Source organism: Felis catus, chromosome C2 (genome assembly GCF_018350175.1).
Source record: "Felis catus isolate Fca126 chromosome C2, F.catus_Fca126_mat1.0, whole genome shotgun sequence".
In the NCBI taxonomy this organism is placed as follows: domain Eukaryota; kingdom Metazoa; phylum Chordata; class Mammalia; order Carnivora; family Felidae; genus Felis; species Felis catus.
Window position 1 is genome coordinate 32614042 of NC_058376.1, and position 22964 is coordinate 32637005.

General features: G+C 37.4%; 1 protein-coding gene and 1 pseudogene across 6 annotated transcripts in view; one reads left to right on the forward strand and one right to left on the reverse strand.

The window, feature by feature from the left end:
• The window catches only part of ROBO1 (roundabout guidance receptor 1), a 1129831-nt gene that overhangs the window by 706506 nt on the left and 400361 nt on the right, over window positions 1-22964 (reverse strand). The gene's annotated exons all lie outside the window — the stretch shown is intronic.
• Window positions 14226-14774, forward strand: LOC109503378 (annotated as a pseudogene).

Here is a 22964-nt window from a genome sequence, read left to right on the forward strand (position 1 = left end):
TTTTACATCCCTGCAGCCTTTTTCTTTTCGGTAACAGGCAACTCCATTCTTCTTGCCATTCAGGCTCAAGACTTTGAAAGCTTGACTCATCCTCTCACCCCACAAACAACCCTCCAGTTCAACAACAAATACTACTGATTATATCTCCAAAAGGTGCCTAGATTCTTCACACTGCTGGCTCTTTCTACTACTCCAGCCACGATCTGAGCCACTCTCACACGGCTTGTTTATTGCAATAGCCTCCAGACGGTTCTCTCTGCTTCCACCCTTCCATCTCTTCTCGATGCAGCAGAAGCAATGATAATTTTCAGTGCAAGTCAGCTCATAATACTCTTCTGCTCCACGTGTTGGTAGTAGACTGCAAGGTCCTATTTGATCTTCCCTAGTCTTACACCTCTGACTTCTTGTGCCCTTTCTTCCCCTTAGTCATTCTTCTCCACACACTCTGGCCTCCTTGCTTTTCCACAGAAACATCAGGAACATACCTGTGTGCTACAGTCTTTACACTTGCTGGCGAACACAGGGCTCACTCTCTCTCCGTCTGCACGCATGTACAGTTGTCTTATTCCCTAGTCAACAAATGTGGAATTACAACCTAATCCTGCCCTCCTTGAGGACACCCCCACTTCTCTTTTCTGCTTTGTTTTTCTCCTTGACACTCATCAACATCTGAAACACTATACACGTTACTTTTTTTGTACTTTTGTATTGTCCACATTCTCCCAGTAAAATGTTAAGCTTTCTGAGGGCCAAGATTTTGGTCTGTTTATTGCTGTATGCTTGATCAATGCCCATGTGCAACCTCTAGAAGGCACTCAAAAATATTTGTTATAGAAGTGAATAAAGTTTACAACTTGTATAGTTATTTAAGGAACATATCTTTTATTCCTGTTTTGTGTCTTTAACACTATAGTTTCTGTAGGTCTAGAATATTTCTTGTTCTTGGCTAACTTTAAATTCTCTCCGATGACGTTGATCTTATAATTTAATGACAAACCCATCTAATTCCAAATCTATACATTCCCTGCATCTTGGACCCACCTACTTGGCCTGTTTGCTCTGCTGACCTTGTCTGAAGTGACTTGCTGTCCCAACCACCCAGTGTCTATCATTGAGTTTCTCGACACCAATTTACATGAGCCTGGCTGGAGTTTTTTCCATCAATTTAATGGACTTGTCTATCTTACGTCTGGATGCACCCCAAAAGATAGCACCTGCCTCATCCCCAAAGGCATGTCTGATTCCATTTCTCTGTTCTGTGGAGCCTGCTTCTTACTGTTGCAATTTTCCCCAGTTATGTTGCAAGATCCAAGTTTGCAGAGTGCCTGACTCCTGCTTTTGTGATTTTTCTTTCACTGCCTCAGGTACAAGCCAGTTCAGGTGAACTTGGATCTTGGCCCGAGTGAGGGAGGGGAGAACTTCTGGAGCTCAAAACCTCATGTTACCAGGAAAAGGGAAATGTGAGAGCTCTGGGTTCAGGATACAGACGACTGTGAGTTGTAGTTCTGAGTCCGACAGACCCCTTGAATGTGCACCTAATGGTGGTTTGTCTTGGCTCTCTTCACCTTAAGAGAGAGAGAGAAAATCTCTCCTCTTAGGATGTTAAGAAGAAAACTTCAGCCAGAAATGTATCTTTGTACTACCTTTTACTATTTCCCATTTCTTAGAAGCTAGGAATGCAAAGTTGTTTTTCTCTTTTCTTTTCTTTTCTTTTCTTTTCTTTTCTTTTCTTTTCTTTTCAAGACCAGGTCTTGTGGGAAAAATATACATATAAACACTCTTCATGAATTCCATGAAGTATTATAATTAAAACGTGAAAAGGAAGTATATTGGAGTTTGGCAGGAAAAGAAAAAAAAAAACATGTGCAAACCTAAGGAGGCTAGCAAGATCCTAGTATTTCTGGGGGACTTCTAGAGTTCAACATGGCTGATATCGAGTGAATACAGGGAAGTAAACAGACTAAGAGTTAGGCAGATTTGATTAGACAATTCCTAGATAGAGAAGCCAAAATAAATCACTCTGAGGTATTTTAGAGGATACACTGATTCCTCAGTAATTATATAAATGCAAGTAAAATCACAATGTGATGTCATCATGCACCCATTCAATTAACAAAATTTAGAGATAGGTAAATCCAAGTATTGGTGAGGGCATGGAAAATCAGTAACTCTCATGAATTCCTAACTCATAGAACCATCTGGAAATAAATCTGGGTGTACTGAATGCATTAGGTATGCATGCAGCATGTCACTGGAATGGAATCTCTGGTAGAAGTGTTTTTGCGCCATAAGCTCAGGAAATGACTGCTTTGAAGAAATCAGTAGTTGGTTGGATGCAGGAATTATGGCCGTAAAATAATAAAACTAATGTCCATGCACCACCAAAACGGTTTCTGGGGAGGATTCAGATTAATTTGGACAGGCAACTGAGGCTTTGATTTCTTGTGTCATTTCCATCTGACATTGTACTCTATCACCACATTCATTTCACATCTTAGCCGTTACTACTGTATTTTTCTCTTTTTTTAATGTTTATTTTTGAGGGGGGGGGGAGAGAGAGACAGACAGAGTGTGAGTGGGGGAGAGGCAGAGAGAGAAGGAGACATAGAATCTGAAGCAGGCTCCAGGCTCTGAGCTGTCAGCACAGAGCCCGACACAGGACTCGAAACCACAAACCTTGAGATCATGACCTAAGCCGAACTCTGATGTTTAACCAACTGAGCCACTTAGGCAGCCCAACTACCATATTTTTCTTCATTCATTCATTTCCTACTGGCTCTCTCTGTCTTGTTGTCTCACTGTAATGTTTACTCCAACTACCGTACTTACATTCAACTTTTAACCCATTTATTTGTAATATTTTATTTCACATACTTTTCCATCAAAATTCTGATTGATATTTTTATTGCAGTAATTCATTCTTTTTATAACTGGAAAAATAACATACCATTCATACTTTATTACATTAGAGGCTTCTTCTGTTATTTCTACCCATGAAAATTATAGTCTGGTATGTTATTTTTTGTTCAATCAGCATAACAATTAGGTGGAAAATGTAATCAGGAAATTTTCCTGAAGCAGGTGACTTGGGAATAAATGAGAAAGGAGGGCCTTCTAACTGATGGGAACCTCAAAGGCACACAAATAGGTAGCATAGAATGGAAAGTTGGCTAGATTTAGCTAGAGGGGAGAGTCGGTCTGTAGTGGGAAAAGATAAAATTAGAGAGGTACAAAAGTGCCAGTTGACAGAAGACCTTGAATTAAAAGCCAAGAGTTTAGACTTGATATAGTAGGAGTAGCTGATTCTTGAGCAGGAAGGTGATGTGATAAAAATGGCATTTGCGGAAGATTATTTTAACAGCTTACAAAGGAATAATTGTAGCAAAAGGAGACAGGAATTAGGATCACCAGCAAAGAAGTTATTGTAACCCTTGTTTGAACAGAATAGGTCTGAAGTCATAGGGAAAAGGCCAAAACGATGAATATGTCAGATGCTATAAAGCAAGAGGTTTCAAATCTTGGTTCTTGGATCACCTATTTCAGAATCACCTGGAATGTTGTTAAAAATTCATATTTTTATACTACATGCCTAAACTCTTTAATGTTGTTCTTGTCAGGAGAGGACTGGGAATGAGCATTTTAACAGGTTCCCTGTGTGATTTTTTTTTTCACATGCAAGTTCGAGAAGTTCTGCTCTAGAGGAAGAATTAAGAGAACATGGTAGCTATACTTGGGGATAAAGGAGGGAAAAAAAGAGTACAATGATTATATGACAGCCAACTAGGACTCAGGAAAACATGATAGAGCAATCAATAGAAAAAAAATTAATAGATATTATTTTTTAGAGGAGTTTTAGGTTTACAACAAAACTGGGCAACAGTACAGAGAGTTCATATATACCCCCTGCCCCTATATACCCACAGCCTCCCACATTATTAACATCCCCTATTGAGCAGTGCACTTGTTACAATTGGTGAACCTATGTTGATACATCCTTCTCACCCAACATCCACAGCTTACACTGGTTTCACTCTTGGTGTCGAACCAAATATCGGTTTGGAAAAATTGATACTGACATGTGTCCACCACTATAATGTCATACACAGTAGTTTAGCCCTAAAAATCTTCTGTGCTTTGCTTATTCATCTCTTCCTCCTCCTGAACGCCTAACAACCACTGATACTTTTCCAGAATGTCATGTAGTTGGAACGATACAGTATGCAGCCTTTTTAGATTGGCTTCTTTCACTTGGTAATATGCATTTAAGGATTGACAGCTCATTTCTTGAGGTTGCTGAATAACAGTCGATGGTCTGGATGTACTACAGCTTATGTATTACTCACTTACAGAAGGGCATCTTGGTTGCTTCCAAATTTTGGCAATTTGAACAAAGCTGCTATAAACATTCGTGGAGAGATTTTTGTCTGAATATACGTTTTCAACTCCTTTGAGTAAATGACTGCTGGATGGCATGTGTAGTTTTTTAAGAAACCACCAAGCTGTCCTCCAAAGTGAAGGTACCATTTTGCATACCCACCAGCCACAAATGACAGTCGAAATTTAAAGTCAACTTTTATCATAGCAAAAATCATGGTAGAAAAGCATTCATGGTAGGAAAGATGCTGAGGTGTATTACTAACATATTAGAATCAAAATGAACAAAAGTCCTCACAGAAATAGACTTGAGACAATGAGAGAACTAGTGGGAGTATTCAGCATTAAACACAGATATTTTGAAAGTATTGCAGTATTGATGACATCTGAAGCCATTAAATACTGAATGTTGTTTTACATGAAAATATAGGGTCTAAGACATAGGTGTCCCCACACTAAGTGGTGGACAGAAGAAGTGTCAGAAGACATAAGTTGCTTCTTTTCCCGAACTTGACTTGAGACAGTGAAACCTTGGAGTGCTTACAAAAACTCAGCTTCCAGGGTCCCAATCCAGAACTGACTCAGAATATCTAGGAGAAAAGTATAGGAATTGGTACTTGGCAAGTTTCTCAGGTGACTTTTATGATTTCTCAGAGGCTGATTGTTTCCTATTGAAATTCATAATTTTAGAACAGTCCACAGAAGGATGGATGTGGTATATGTTGAGATAATACAGGTATAAAATATAGACGTTTTTCTAGGCATGGCTAAGTGACATTCCATAAGGTGCAGACAGAAGTACTCTTCCAGATTAAAATAGAACAGTGGTTCTCCGTTTGAGGTGATTTTGTTCCCCAAAGGACAGTTGGTAACATCTGAAGACGACTTTGATTGTCACAAATTGGGGTGGGGGCAAGTACTTCTTGCATCTAGTGGGTACAATGCAGTGATGCTGTTAAACATCCCACAATGCAAAGGACAGCCCTCACCTTCCCACAGCAAACAAATGTTGGCCCAATATATTGACAGTAATAAGATAGAAACCATAAAATAAAGGGGAAAAATAGTTAAATTCAATATGTGAATCTAGTTTGGATTATAATTTAAAATAAAAAATAATACTGGGGCATCTGGGTGGCTCAGTTGATTAAGCATCTGACTCTTGATTTCAGCTCAGGCCATGATCTCCTGGTTCATGAGTTTGAGCCCCACATCAGGCTCTCTGCTGACAATGCAGGGCCTGCTTGGGATTCTTTCTCTCCCTCTCTCTCTGCTCCTCCCCTGCCCATGACCTCCCTCTCTCTCTCTCTTTCTATCTAATAAATAAATAAATAAACATTAAAAAAATAACATTGGTAGCAGCTATAAAAGACCTTCTCAGGACTTTTGGGGTATTTGTGCATGGGCTATCCAGTATATAATAGAATCACTGTTATTCTTCTAAACTGTGATCTAATTATGGTTAGAAAAATGAACACTTTTCTTTAGGATATGCATGTTGAAGTCTGAAACTAGTTTCAAATGACAGAGCAAGGAAAGCAATGTACACATATGCATATGTATCTTTAAAGAAGAGATGACATAATTGTGATAAAATGTTAAGTTTTAATACAGAAAGAGGAACATAAACGTTCACTTATTTTTCTGTCAATTTTTTGGTATGTTTGAAATTTGTTCATAAAAAAGTTGTGGAAAGTGCCATTCGATGTATTTTGACAATGTATATTTGGGATTTGAACCAAGGGGCTCCTTATGGTTTGTTTGATCCTGAAATCATTTTTTCCTGCCATCTTTCTACTGCATTAGACCATTCCCACCACCACTTGTTCTCAGTCATTTAAAATCTCTGAGATGCATTTGCTGATAGGAACAGAGGTATAAGCAGGGCACATGTGACTCAATGAAGAATCTGACAGCTATGGACAGTCTTTTATTTCATGTCTCTTCCCTCTTTGTTTCATCTAGATGGCTTTTGCTCTCTGGGGGCAAAGGATCCCAGACTGCCTCACTAGAGGGAAGTCTTTCACTTCCACTCTCGGGTCTAATTACCTGCACGGTACCTATGAGTGGGAGGTTACCCAGTGGCTTTCAAAACATGTCCTTGGGGCAACAAAATAGGAAGAGAGATAAAGACCCACATGGTTTTGCTTTCACTGGAATTATCTAAACCCGACCACAGCCACTTCCTAATCGTGAGGTGATAACTCGAGTGACTGCATTCCATGGTGAAGCTGTCACCTCTCTGGCCCTCTCCTTGCTCTGTCTTGCATTCCAGGGCCATCAGCAATTTTGCTGAAACAGGTCTTTCAGCTTTGGACAGTTTATAAGCTGTTGCCACTTTTATTAAGGTTACTGTGACTTTTTCACTGTTGCTAAAACTCTAAAAATATTTCTCAGTGTTTCATAGTGCCCTCGCATACTGGGGTACTTTGTAGATACTTGATGTTTTGGTTGAGCACACGTTTGAAATATAGTAGATTCTACAACTGGCCAAAATATTCAAATACTAATGATAGGTTAATATGAGGGGGATTCATTGAGAATTAGGTCAAGAGTAATTTTTGAGAAGAGTCTGATTAAAGTCAGTTTCATATACACCAAATCCTAGATAAATAGATGCATGGATATAAATTTATAAATTTATGACATATATTATATATGCATATATATACATGCATGCATATATGCAAATGCATATATAACAAATCCTAGATAAATAGATGACTGATATACATTTGTTGAATTTATTTTCTTGATTTTGATGTAAATGGTTATATGTTGGTTACTATTTATATTTGTAGAGAAATATAGTCATCCCTCAGTGGGATGAATAGAAGTATGTTGGAATTGCTTTTGAATTCCGTTGTCATGATGATGTAGAAAATTATGTCTTAAACAGGCAGGCTGGTTCTTAGTTGCATTTTATATGACTTTTATCAGAACATGAAGTACTTTTTTAACTCTTCAAAAAAGTACTTTTCTTTTTCTTATGTCTGAACACATGATGCTTCAAACAGTAGTCTCCGTAAATGCTGAGTATCTAAGTGAATATTCCCAAGCTTTCTTCTCTTTTTTTCTGTGTAGGAATCAAGTCACTTCTTAAAAGATGTACAATGTTATGTGAGCATCAAATTTCTAAATGAAGCCCGACTCTTTAAATAAGATTTCCTAAATTAAAAAGGTTCCGATACGAAGCTCTATTTCCTAAAAAGAGCTACACAAATATGTTCACCATCTTAGATCACTGAAGCATATCATATAAAAATTATCATTTTGCAAAATGACACATATTCTAGAATCATATGTATATGTATTTTACTAATGATTATTTTAAACAGTCATTCAGAAAGAAGAGCTCAGTTATACTTTACATTTAGAGATGAAAGTTTTCTTTTTTTTTTTTTTTTTTTTTTTTCAACGTTTATTTATTTTTGGGACAGAGAGAGACAGAGCATGAACGGGGGAGGGGCAGAGAGAGAGGGAGACACAGAATCGGAAACAGGCTCCAGGTTCTGAGCCATCAGCCCAGAGCCTGACGCGGGGCTCGAACTCACGGACGGCGAGATCGTGACCTGGCTGAAGTCGGACGCTTAACCGACTGCGCCACCCAGGCGCCCCAAGATGAAAGTTTTCTAATAGTTACTTTACTTCAGGCTATGATAATCACATATGATTTAAATGTAGACAGTCAAAACATACAATTTAATTTAATGCTTTCTTGGAGTTCATAGTACGGTGATGCGTTAAAAAAATACAAAAAATAGTATGTAGGTTTTTTGTTTTTTGTTTTGTACAGCAAAAGCATGTGTAGATATATATTGTTTTATAGACAGAGGTCTGGAAAGGAATACACCCCAATCTTAACAATATTTATATTCAGGAATTGATAATACAGAAGGAATAGGGGGTGTTGTAATTCTTCCTTTGTGTTTAGTTTTATTTTCTAAGTATTTCAATAAACATACATTAAATAGTAATGTGTGTGTCTATGCCTTAGGATTCTGTGAAAAATCTAAACCTCTCAAATGTGTCGGCATGTTTGTTGGACTTAAAATATTTTTGATGCCAGTCAAGGTCAAATATTAGTTTGCCTGTGGCACAGCCTAAATTATCCTCTCAACAAACTGTACCAAATAATAATGATGTGATAGGTAAATAGGGCTCGTTGTCACTAAATTAAGAAAGGATTTAACTTCTAAGTAAGATCTGATCCATCAGACAATTTCAGTATATTGAAGTACAGACAATAGATGGCAACGCAGTTTGCATATTGGCAAAAACATCTCAGAACCTTGTGGTTGAGGCAGGGTCAGAGAATCCCTGGCAAACAGGTGAACCTACCGGGAACCACCACAAGCAGAAGCAGAAAACGGGGTGAAGTTTCGCTAAAGTGTAATGACAAACGTAGAATATAACATTCCAACGTCAAGGAAGAAAAGTAGTTGGCTCATTCGCCTGAGCACACCAATAATAAATAAAGAGGTTCATTTTCAACAAGGGTACTGAGTGAACCATGAACTTAAAACCCCATGGAGTATACTGTGAATAGAAGACTCAGGTAGGACAGAGTGCAGACTATATTATTTTTGTTACATTGAGGTATGCATAGATAATAACACATATATCAGAAACATCTTGTATCACAGTCAAAATGACGATATATGCATTTATTTGCACCTCTTACTTGTGAGGTAAAGTTTTCCTTCAAACATTCAGCCTTTTTTTTTTTTTTTTGAGGTGGGGAGGGAAGATAGGAGAAACACAACAGTGGAGAAAGTGTCATAATATAGGTGCGTACACAGTGATTTGGAGACAGAATCAAGTAATGCTAACTGGGATTTGCAGAAGGCCTCTCATCGGAGGTCATGTTTGTACTGAACTTTGAATTATAAACTGTTTTCAATCTCTAATGACAACCATCTCAGACGGTCATTTGGCTGTCAGCAGAAGTTACCAGTGAGTCATATACTTTATGTTTTTGAGGGGAAAAGAGACAAATATGTTAGAAACTTCATATGCACGTGGTGAAGCTAATGTTTGCATGCGTCCACCCATTTCCAAAGGGACAGAACACACGAGATTTATTATCAAAGTTCCAAGTTTCTTCTCCAAGACAGGCTTAATTATGACCAAAAATAATTCAATTTAAAACCCCAAAGTCTCATTGGAAAAATAATATCAATCGAATCTATATATTAACATTCCTCAGCTTTAATAAAACATTCAAACAACATATTATTGTTGGCCAAGCACAATAATTGGCCACAAAACCTAGCCAAGTCTTTGTTTTGATTTCAGATTCTGACTCTACTTGAGGAGGTAACGCTGAAACACCTTTGTAAAAGAACTAGAATATCTGTGGTATTTTAGCATAAGCATTCACGAGCTACAGATTTGTTTCATTTATGACCTATGTCTAATAAAAGTGATAGAGTCAAAGAGTGTTAAGAAGCCCATGAAGTAAAGACTTGTTCATATTCATGAGGATATTGAAGCCCAGAGAGAATTTCAGTAACTTCTTCATCAAATATAGCATTAACCAAATGTTTATATGGGTTCAGCACTTCAATAATTGTTGGAAACTTTAATACCTTACTTTTAATAATGGACAGTCAACTAGTAAGAAAATCAACAAGAAAATAGGAGACTTGAATGGCATTATAAGCCAGCTAGAACTAACAGACATCTATGGGATACTCAACAACAGCAGAATTATATACATTCTTCTCAACTGTGCATAGAACAATTTTTTTAGGATAGACCATATGCCGGGCATAGAACAAACCTCATGAAATTTAAAATAATAATGATAATATAATAATAATAATAATAATAACAACAACAACAACAACAACAATAATAAGTGTTCTCCAGTCATAATGGAATGAAATTAGAAAACACTAACAAAAAGAAATCTGGGAAACTCATAGTTATGTATAAATTATACAACACAGTCTTAAATTGCCAATGGGCCAAAGGAGAAATCACAAGGGGAATCAGAAAATACTTTTGAGAGGAATAAAACTAAAGACATACAATGTACTGAAACTTACAGGACTCAGCTAAAGTAATGCTCAGAGGGAAATTTTATAGCTATAAATGCCTATATAGACAGAGTATATATACATATAAACATGTACACATATATGCATATAAATACATATGCAGAAAGAGAGAGAGAGAGAGAGAAAGAGCTCACATTAACAACCTAACCTTCTACCTAAGACACAGGAAAAAGAAGAGCAAAGTAAACTTACAGAAGCAGAAGGAAGTAAATAATAAAGATTACAGTGGAAATTACTGAACTACAGAAAAGAAAAAAAAAAATAGAAAAAAATCAATGAAACCAAAAGCTGATTCTTTGAAAAATTCAACACAATTGACAGACCTTTAGCTAGACTGAGCAAAAGAAAGTGGGGGTGGGAGTGGGGGGGGGGAGAAAGAGAGAAGATTCCAATTACTAGAATCAGAAATATAAACTAGAACAGTGCTACACCTTTAAAAAATTACAATAGTAGGATATATGCCAGTATAGTAAATAACTTAGATGAAATGGACACATTCCTAAAAAGAAACACTTTAAAACTGACTCAAGAAGAAACGCACCTGAACTTCTAACATGCAAATAGACTAACTTAGAAATTTTAAAATACCCTCCCCCAAAAGTTTAAACCCAGATGGTTTCACTGATGAATTCTACTAAACATTTTAGAAAAAACTAATACCACCTTTTCACAAAATATTTTAAAAAAGCAAACAAAGAGGAGGAAAACTCCCCAACTCATTTTAGGAGGTTAGTATAACTCTGATACTCAAAACCAGACAAAGACATAATAAGAAAAGAAAAAGGATATCACGAATGAATATCCCTTGTGAAAATCTTCAACAAAATACTAGCAATCTGAATACAGCAGCACACACACATACACAGCACTAAATGGGATTTATCCCAGGAATTCAAGGTTGGTTTAGCATCCAAAAAATCATTAAGGTAATACAACATATAAGTGGGACAAAAACAGAAACAAAAACAAAAACCATGATCAACTATATAGACACAGAAAAAACATTTGAAAATATTCGAAACTCTTCCATGCTAAAAAAAAAAACTAAAACAATAGGAATAGAAAAGATTTTCCTCAGACTTATGAAGGACATCTACAAAAAACCCGTATCATGATTAATGGTAAAGGCTAGGTGCTTTCCTCCTAAGATCAGAAAAAATGCAAAAGATGTCTGCTCTCTTCACTCCTATTTAATACTGTACTGGAACCTATAACAAGGACATCTAGGCAAGAAAAAGAAATCAAAGGCATCCAGATTGAAAAAAATACAAAACTATCCTATTCATACTTGATATTATCTCATTTATAGAAAATCGTAAGCAATCTATAGAAAATCCTACGATTGGTCTTTTCAACAAATAGTGCTGGGACTTTTTGTATATTTACATGCAAAAGAAATAAATTAGACCCTTATTTCACAGCATATACAAAAATTAAAAGTAAATCAAAGACCTAAATAGAAAAACTAAAATTATACAACTCTTTTAAAAAAAATTTAATGTTTATTTTTGAGACAGAGACAAAGTGCAAGAGGAGGAGGTACAGAGAGAGGGAGACACAGAATCCGAAGCAGGCTCTGTCAGCACAGAGCCGGAAGCAGGGCTCGAACCCACAAACCGCGAGATCATGACCTGAGCCGAAGTTAGATGCCTAACCAATTGAGCTACCCAGGCGCCCCCCAAATTATACAACTCTTAGAAGAAACACAGGGATGAATCTACATGACTTCAGATATTACCATAGAGTCTTAGATATGACAAAAGTGTCAACAACATTAAGGAAAACAGATAAATAGGACCTCATCAAAATTAAAACACTTTGTACTTCAGGGGTGCCTGGGTGGCTCAGTCGGTTGAGTGTTTGACTCTCAGGTCATGATCGCACAGTTCGTGACATCAAGCCCCATGCCAGGCTCTGTGCTGAGTGTGGAGTCTGCTTGAGATTCCTTCTCTCCCTCTCCCTCTGCCCCACCCCTGCTCTTGCTCTCTCTCTCAAAAATAAAATAAAAATTAACAAAATAAACAAAATCAAAAACACTTTGTACTTCAAAGGACACCATAAAAAGTGAAAATGGAACCCAAAGAATGTGAGAAAATATTTGTAAATCATATATCTGATAAGGAATTTGCATTTAAATATATAAATAATACTTAGGATTCGTAATAAAGAGACAAATAGACTAATAAATGGGCAAAGGATCTGAATAGACATTTCTTCAAGGGGGATATACAAATGGCCAATAAACACATGAGAAGATGCTCAACATCATGGTCATCAAGGAACTAAAAATTGAAACCAAATGTGATACAAATTCACACCCACTAGGATGGTTATAATGGAAAATACAGACAATGACAAGTGTTGGTGAGGATATGGAAAAATTAGATCTTTAATACATTACTAGTGGGGATGTAAAATCGTGTAGTAACTTGAACAACACCCTGGAAGTTCCTCAAAATGTTAAACATGGAGTTTTGCCTTAGCAATTCCACTCCCAAGAAAAATGAAAACTTATGCCCACATGAAAACTTGTACACAAATATTCTCTGCACCTTTATCACAAAAGCCAAGGTGGAAACAACATCAACTGATGAATGGTTTTAAAAACATGGTATATCCACACGATGGAATATTATTTGGCCATAAAAAGGAATGATGTACAGATACACACTACAACCTGGACAAACCTTCAACACGTGATGTTAAGAGAAAGAAAGAGCCTAGGCACCAAAAAACCTTTACATGATTGCATTTATATGAAATAGACAGAATAAGCAATTCTATGGAACCAGAAAGCAGATCTATGGTTGTTTAGGGCTGGTGGAACTGGAAAATAGATGTGCGATAGCTGAAGGACACAGGATTTTTTTTGAAATGATGAAAATGTTCTAAATTGGCCATTGTAAATGTTGTATAGGAGTATTCTAAACCACTGAGAGCTATATACTTTTTCAAATGGGTGAGGTGCAAGGTACGTGAATTACCTCATAAAAATCTTCTTACAAATGCTATTTTAGGCTTCTACCAGACAAATGCAAACTGTGATTAAATAAATAATTTTGCTTTACAGTTTTGTATTGTCCCATGCATTTCAAACATATTAGTTCCTTTGATCTCAGAGACAACCATGAGAAGTAAAATTAAACTAGACGAAGTAGTTTTGGGAGCCACCAATGATCACTCAACTTTGTAGAGAGGTTTACTTTAAAAATATTTTTTTAGCATTTATTTATTTTTGAGAGAGAAGTGGGGAGAGAGAGAGAGAGAGAGAGAGAGAGAGAGAGAGAGAGCGCGAGCAAGTGGGGGAGGGGGAGAGAAAGACAGGAAGACAGAATTGGAAGCAGCTCCAGGTTCTGAGCTGTCAGCACAGAGCCTGAGGTGGGGGCTTGATTGAACTCACCAACCAGGAAATCATGACCTGAATCAAATTCAGAGGCTTAACCCACTGAGCCAGGCAGGTGCTCAGGAGAGGTTTACTTTAAAAGACAATCTATCTGTGGGGGGTCCTGGGTGGCTCATTTGTTTGAGCCCAGATTCTCCATTTCAGCTCAGGTCATGATCCCAGGGTCCTGGGATTAAGCCTTTCATCCAGTGACTCGGGGCTGAGGGTGAAGCCTGTTTAAGATGATCTCTCTCTCTCCTTCTGCCCCTCTCCTGCACTTATGTGCTCTCTCTAAAATTAAAAAGTAAAAAAATAAAAAATAAATGATCAACTGTAAAGGGAGGGCACAGACAACTTTAGAAGGGAGCTGGTTCAGAAGGCTGCACCGGGTAGGGAGCACCTGCATGACCAGCCACACCATGTGGGCTGAGATCCTCAGTCAGCCTGAGGAGGACATCAAGAAGGTAATGGTGGACATGCAGAAGGGCCAGAGAGGGGAGAAGCACTGGCTGACTTTGGGTGACACTTCCCTTCCTTTCTTCAGTGATGGACCCCCAGGAGGAAGAGCAATGGAGGAGGGGGGTGCAGCAGAGAGATCTCGAGGCTAGGAGAGGTGGGGCAGGGGCTCCAGTCCCCACAGGGGTGACCCTCTGATCCTGCTGGGTCTCAATGAAAGATTAACCAGATATTTCAGTATCCAAATGAGAACAACCAGAGTTTCTCATTATGAAGGCTCCCTGCAAAAGGGCACCGAGTCCTGCCCTGGGGGCACCTTCCAGCCCAGCCACCCTGTGTCACCTGCAAGACCACCGGAAGAGGTCTCAGAGGATGCTCAGCCCCCACAGCTGGGATGAGAGAGATCCCAGACACATAACTGCAGGCAGCAGCAAGAGGATCCCAGGGGTGTAACCCGAGCAGCCCTGGGGGGCCACCAGTGGCTGACCAAGTGCTGACCAAGGAGGAGCCTGTTCCAGAATTGCTGGAGCCTGGGGCCCCCGAAGCTTATCCTGTCTTTGAGCCAGTGTCCCTTGTCCTTAAGACAGCCCAGGTTGATACAGAGGACTGGTAGGGTACCCTCTCGCTCAAGCACATCTGCCTAAATGTCCCCAACCCCTGAGAAGCCGGACTGCCTGTCCTGTTGTACCAGGGGCCCCTTTGGCATTTTACAAATAAAACCCTTTTGCCAAATAAATAAATAAACAAACAAACAAACAACTGCATTAATTGATATTCTTTTAAATGTCAAAATTTCATTCAAAGTTAAATTGCCGGGGTGCCTGGGTGGCTCAGTTAGTTGAGTGCGGGACTCTTGATTTTAACTCAGGTCATGATCCCAGGGTCATGGGATACAGCCCCACAATGGGTTCCACACTCAATGTGGAGTCTGCTTAGGATTCTTTCTCTCTCTCCCTCTGCCCCTCTCCCCTGTTTCCCCCTCAAATAAAAAAAAAAAATTAAATTGCCTGTATAGTTGGTAGTAATTAAGCAGCCCATAGATTTCTGGTTATGTTCCTTACATTAAGCAAAATTCTTTTTGTTGTTGTTGTTTTTAATTTGTTTGTTGGATTTTGAATAACGGTAAATAGAATGCCAAAAGGAGATTTTACTTTTCCAAAATCAAATTTTTGGTTCTTTAAGTTCCTAACCATTTTAGGATAACATTTCCCATAGTTGTTTCCATATAAGATTTTTGGTGAGTATTCGATTAATCCCAGTTCAATTCAATTGTTTGAATACTATGTCTATTTTTATGACATCGTGACCTTTTTTTTTTAATGAAAGATAAAGCTATATAAAAGGTAACTAATTATCCAGTGATTATTTCTAATTAAAGGGATCTGATTAAAAAAAAACTTTTGAGAAATTAAGAGTGCCGTGTGTCCTCTGCATACATGTCTGTACTAGTTCCCGTAGCTGGGAAAATGATTTAAAGTACAGTACGTGCAACCTGTTTTTCTGGTAATTACAAATCAAGACATATGTCTTTGCAACAGGAAGAAGCCAGCTGCCATTTTAAGCATTCCTCTGTCCCTGCTGACTTAATTCCATTACACAAAAGTCCCAACAAAGGTAATTTCGAACAGAGCATCCTCCTGCAAGATCTTTCTTCTGCTGAATTTCTTGAGTTTGAATTGCGGGACTACTAACTCGAAATGAAAGTATCCCATTAAACTGTTAGGTTTATTCTCCTTTAATACTCTAATCATCCCAGAAAGTCATAGAGGAAAAAAAAATTCTGCACAATGTCGAGACAAATTATATTTTGCTTTTCTGTTCTCTTGCCTTTCTCATTTAATTCATGAACTAAAAAGATTTATGAACACTCATTGCTTATAAATTTGACAGATCCATTTCCCATTTATACACGTTTTAAATTCAAATACACAGAATAAAACTATTACACATATTGAAGATAACTGAAGCTATTTTTAAATTAGTCAATCTACTGATATTGTAGTATTTAGAAGGAGTTAAGAATATTAACTTTTAAACTTGTACGACTGAATAACATGAAGTCTTCAGTAAGACGTAGGCAGTTTGTTTTACTGACAAACTATTTTCCTAAGTGTCTGTGCATAACAGAAGTGTGAGACCAGAGCTAAAGTACATTGAGACGATATAGTTCATCGAATGTGTTATTTTCTTTATGTTCAGACTGTAGCATTCACTATTTTCCAAACGTTTAGCTAGTTGATATTAGATATGAAGTACTATTATGAGTCCTTGAGACAAATTGTTAAGGATTTAGTGGGAGAGACAGACAAATTGCTAAGTTATGCGAGAAATGCTATAGTAGATATATGATTAAATCAGAAGAGAAAGAAAAATTCATTCTGACTAGTTGAATCTGAATGAATTAATTTCACAGAGAAGAAAATGCATGCATGCGCGCACGCACACACACACACACACACACACACACACACACACAATAATTTCCAAGTATGAGAAACCATACTTGGACAAGTCATGTGATTGCTTACTCTCATATAGAGTGATGGGAACTGCAATATGGTTGTATCCGATGATCTTTCACCTGCTTAATCCCTCAGTTCCCAAAAGTGCTAGGGCTAAATGCAGAGGGTTCTTTGTTATGCCTTGTTAAATAATTCTGATTTATTCAGTCAATGGGAAGTCACTAGGAAGCTCATAGGAGTTTTAGGCGGAGGGCTATCCACAGTGGAAGTGTGGAGGATGTACCAGAAGTTAGGTTCCAAAGGAATAAAAAATGAGTTATTTCCATAGTCTAGGAAAGGCACTACAATGCCACTGCTGCTGTCACTACGTCTACTTACTGCCACCACCAAGACCACCACCACTATTGGATAGAGTTCAATGAGTACTCACCATGTGCCAGGGACTCCTCTCAACTTTTAACACATACGATCAGAATTGATCCTCACCACAGTTTATACAGCAAGGAGAATGATAAGGAACAGTCAGAACTATTTCTTTTCCCCCATTCTTTTCTGCACTATTGACTACCTCTTGGTCTCATCCCGATATCCAGGCTCTTGCCTTCTTCATGTGATCTCAGTCAACTTCCTCCTGACTTTTTCTGCTCCTTTGCTTTCCAAAGGTCTGATTTACTATCTGCACTGCCCTCACACACGTACCCCAATTACTCCACATCCCATCATGCCACCAGAGCTGCCTACTAGAATCCCAACATCAGATCAGTGCCATACCCCACATCACTGTTCTGCAATTACACATCTGAGTGCTCGGGATTATATCACTTAAATATGTTGATTGCCACAACAACAGTTCAAGGTTTCCAATCACAGCAGTGCTTTCGGCACCACTGACCAACTTTACAGATTTGTCATCAGCTCCGTGCTTACTTCCTGGCCTCCTTTGACACATTTGCCACAGCTCACGAGTTATCTACTCAAACTGGTAATGGATACCACTAAGCAGTGAATTTGTTAAACCTAATATATTCCTTCCCTACTTAAGGGTCTTTAGAAATAATAATAATAACAATAATATTAATAATAAATAATAGGTCAAATCTAGAGATGTAGATTTTGGAGTCACTGGCGTATAGATCTTAGTGGAAACCATGTGAGTGAGTGGAATCACCGTTTTCATAAATGCATTTTATTTTCAAAAACACTACCCACAAATAGCATTTCCATAAATACTACCCAGGAGAGTAGTATCACACAGGTGCGGGTCTATAACCTGACATCTAAGAACTCCGAAAGTCAGTTTCCCATTCATACAACATCCACAGTACTTATATTTTTATTTAATGGCGAGAAGACATCGTTTTTTTTTCATTTTAGAAGAAAGGCTAACAAAATTAATCTTTGACCGGAATTAATCAATGACCAGAAGAGATTTTCAGGGCCTTCAGGGAAGTTTCATCAGACCAACCAGAAAACTACAACTTCCCTGAGTTAATACAATGTTTTCAAGACTCTGCTAGTTGTGCTCTGGCTTTAGGCCATTTCCTTTTTCTGGATTAATACAAAAGTTCTTTGTTCCTAGGAACTTTCAGTTTTGGCTGAAAGGGATTGATTTCTTTTCTTATGTATTCACATGAGCTGGGCAATGTGGAAGCCATGATAGGGTGTGTGTGTGCAACTTCTAGATTCATTAATTTGTCCCTCTATACCCGCTTCTGGAGGAGTTTGTCTTCATGACCATCAACATAAGATCAGAATACTACATAGAAGAAATGAGGAACTTTACCTTGAAGTTTAAGAAAATGTTTTAACCGGGGCACCTGAGTGGTTAAGTCAGCTAAGCGTCTGACTGTTGCTTTTGGCTCAGGTCATGATCTCATGGTTCATGAGTTTGAGTCCTGCATGGGGCTTCATGCTGACAGCATGGAGTCTGCTTGGGATTCTCTCTCTTCCCTTCTCTCTCTGCTCCTCCCCACTTGTGCACACACATGCTCTCTCTCTCAAAATAAAAATCAACTTAACTTAAAAAAAAAAAGAGAGAAAATCCCTTAACTTAAAGAATATCCTTCAAAAACATGCTCTTCTTTGTCTTCTTTGCCTGTTTCTAACAGGTAGCAAAAGCACACATTTTAATGATATTACTTTTGGTTTATAAAGGGGTGACAATAACTGTTCAGACCTTAGCAGTTTGTAAGTCGAGAGGCTTCTATACACACTTAAGGGACAAGCAAGTGTGTTGGACATTTCTCCCGTGAGCAATCACAATATGCGTTTCATGGCAGAGAGTTAATGAAAATGCCTCAGGTACTAAGCTAAAAAGTGAATCATTATGTCAATTAAAAACATTAATTGAGGTAATTACAAGAAGATCATACTTAATATAGAATTTAGTTATAATTTAACCAATTATCTTCAGTCATACAGAAAAAATAATGGAGCTGTTTATCTAAAGTATTTACCTAACTGAAAGTTGCAACTACAGAGAGGCCACATTTATGCAGTGAAAATACGAATCTGAACTAGACCTTCCACAAGCCTCCTTGTAAAGTAATGAATCCCCTGAGGACAAGGTGGTTTGGAGAGAATACAAGACTTCTAAAACCATGATGATATATCGCCAAATCAGATTCCTTAATTTTGACTTTGTTTGAAATGAGTCTCATTTAAGTGTAATTGCTAACATCTAACACTAACCCTCTCTAGTTGTGGAGCCGGAAGGTATTTCTGTACATATGAAATATGAGATCTAGTTCCTGATTTTCTTAGGCTGAATAAGTGGAATAAAATTTCATTTATAGATCAAGGAGCAAAAAATGAAATTAAAAGATAGCATTCTACATATAAACTTTTGTGGTTTCTTCTTTACATTCAAAGAACAAACAGTCTGTTTGCTAGTCTGTTTTTGGTGGTTTCAAATATTGGTTTTGAGCTGTCTCTGGAACAGACTTCTTTGCTTGAATTCTGGCTTTATTACTTATACAGCTACACGATCTTGGTCATATTGGCTATTCTCTTTGCCTTAGTTTCTTTATCTGTAAAATGTGATTGTGAAAATAATACCCCCCATATGAACATTACAAAGTTAAATGTTCTAATAGCTGTAAGACACTAAGAACAGTGTTTGGCACAAACCAAACACTATATACCAAGCGCTATATATACCAGTACAGGGAAATGAAGTACAATTCAGAAGTAAGCGTTAGTCATCAGGGGTCCAAAGTAACAAGCAAAGGTCAGAGAAAAGATTCTACTTGACTATGATCTCTGTCTCCACTTTGGATCTGATTTCAGAAGGCTGATAGGTGTCCCTAGGGCGTCATAATTGGTTATCCTAGAAGGATATGAAGCTAATAGTGCTTTGTGATTGGGGAAGGTCCCTTTAATTTGCTGATTCTCCAGATAATACTTTTTGCTTCTATAAATCTGTCTTAGGATTTCAACACATGTATTGGAATCCAAGGTGTGTCTGGGTGTGCTTTACTTACATTTTCCCATGATGAAGTCTTACTTCAAGTATTTTTAATAGTACTTGCATATTTGAGACCTAGTTTCCACTTCAAAAAAGGAGACAGACTTCAGAAAGGTAGGAATTTTAACTAAATCTCTTCTTTCTCAAACCTAATCTATAATTTTTACAATGGAATAGTAGTCTTCCTGCATACGGGAGGGCACGAATGAGTATATAATATTATACCCATTCACACATTTTGCCATAATAACTCAGTAATGTACTGCACTACTTATCATGTATTTTATTGCCTTCAACCCTTTTTTTGGCCATGAAATTGAAAAATACTGCAAGTTTGGACATGTCACGGCTAAACATCAAGCTCCTTTTCCCTCTACAAATATCCACTTATATATCAATGAATTACTATTTAAAATGTACTTCTTTAGACCACCCGTCATATCAAGTCCTCCGTGTTACTATGAGATTACCTCTTTATTTATCTGTGCTGCTAAGTTAATTATAAAAATGCTTGCAGTGAGCAAACGTTTTGCTTGCCTAGTCAGCATCTTAAACTAGATTAATCTTCTAGCAACACTTAATGGAAACTAAATCACACATCAACATGCTATAACAATATAATGATGAAACAGCAAATGAATCACTCAATTAAATCCTTGATAAATATCAAAAACATACTTTGCTCCTATAATTCATAAAGTCAAAATAAGCTTTTCTACTTTCTCTCTGCTTTTAAAAAAATGGCGAAATTCTGAAACATAAACATCAAGAAATGCATTTTGCTTATATACATAGTTAAGAAAAAAAAACTACTTACTTCAATAATTGGTTAAACTTCCAAACAAAGGGGGAACCATATTTGATATATGACATCCTATCACATGTAATGTCAACATTCACAGAAAATATATGGTCAATCATTAAAATGATATAGCTACAGATACAGACACATACATAAATTGAAGTTGTTTCATTTTCTGTCTGCATATGAAATGTTTTCACAATAGTTTTTGTTATTGCTGGATTGGTGGTTAATGTTGACCTTATTTCAAGGGTTTTAATTTTCAAATTTCCATGATCCTGATAGTTCAAGTTTTATTTCATTCTAAATGCCATATTTGTTCACTTTTTGCCCACCCTATCAAGTAAACTATGAAAATTATTTTCCAAGCCTCATTTTATTAATCTAGAATTTTCCAGTTTTATTAATATAAACATATCTAGGGTTATGAGAAAATCTGAAAAAAAATCTGTCTGTGTGTGTCAATTTTTTATTTGCATTGTAGTTAGTTAACATATCATGTGATATTGGTTTCAGGAATAGAATTTAGTGATTCATCAGTGACATACAGCACTCAGTGCTCATACAACAAGTGCCCTCCTTAATGCCCATCACCCATTTAGCCTAAAAAATTATAAGCAACATGGTAAACTTTTTTATTAAAAAGCACACGAGGGGCAGTGCCTGGGTGGTTCAGTCGGTTGAGCGTCCGACTCTGGATTTGGGTTCAGGTCATGATCTCGTGGTTCCCCACCGTGCTGACAGCATGGAGCCTGCTTGGGATTCTCTCTCTCCCTCTTTCTCTGCCCCTCCCTTGCTCACGCACGCCTGGTTGTGCTCTCTAAATAAATAAATACATACATACCTAAATACATAAACAAGCACATGATAGGGGGTCTAGAATTACTAACTTCCATCAGTCATGGCTTTTTGTTCTCAATAAGTGTACAATCCAACTGGGATGTAACAGCTATATATAAACATAAGAGGCCTAAAAACAGAGGGAGTATGGACCTTGGAATTAGTGGGTTGGGGATCTTCTGAGGATTTCTGGAGTCAGTGATCCTTGAGCTGAGACTCCTTCAGAAACTTTAATCACCAGATAAAGAAAAAAAGAAAGATAATTTCAGGCGAATTGTGGAATATTCTTTGGATTCCATATATGGCAGTGGCACCCAAGACAATAGTATGAAAGACAAAGTTTTCTGACAAAGTTTTGGATGGAGTTCAAACATTCCCAACTTCAGGTTTCAGTAAGTTTTAACTACTAAATGTTTCTTTTAAGAAGAGTTCAGTTATCTCTTAATTACATGATATTGGCCCAATGTCTTGATGATCATATGAAAATGTAAATCCTTTATACATGAAATACATTTATTTTTTAAAAAAATTATAAATGGGAGTTCTGAGCAAATCTTAAATGACAATGGAAAAAAAGAAAGAAAACAACATGAAATCAATTCTTGACCATCCATGAGTGAATTGACTCTAAACGCTTGTAAAATGTTTGTGAAGATTTTGTGTTTTTATTTTTTTTATTTTTTATTTTGTTTTTTAATTTTTTATGTTTATTTTTGAGGGAGAGAGAGAGAGAGAGAGTCAGAGCATGAGTGGAGGAGGGGCAGAGTGAGAGGGAGACACAGAATCCAAAGCAGGCTCCAGGCTCTGAGCTGTCAGCACAGAGCCTGACGTGGGGCTCAAACACACAAACAGCGAGAACATGACCACCCCACGAACCATGAGATCATGACCTGAGCCAAAGTCAGGCGCTTAACGAACTAAGCCACCTAGGCACCCTTTGTGTGCTTTTATAATTGTTACTTCACCTTCCCCAGCTTTGTCTTTATAAACTTTAATCCACGTGACTCTCACCCAATGTAGTACAAAACTAAAACTAAATATAGCAAAAATAAATAAAATAATTACAAAAGTAAATTTATACAAACTTGAAGCTTATCAATACATAGAGCAGCTATAT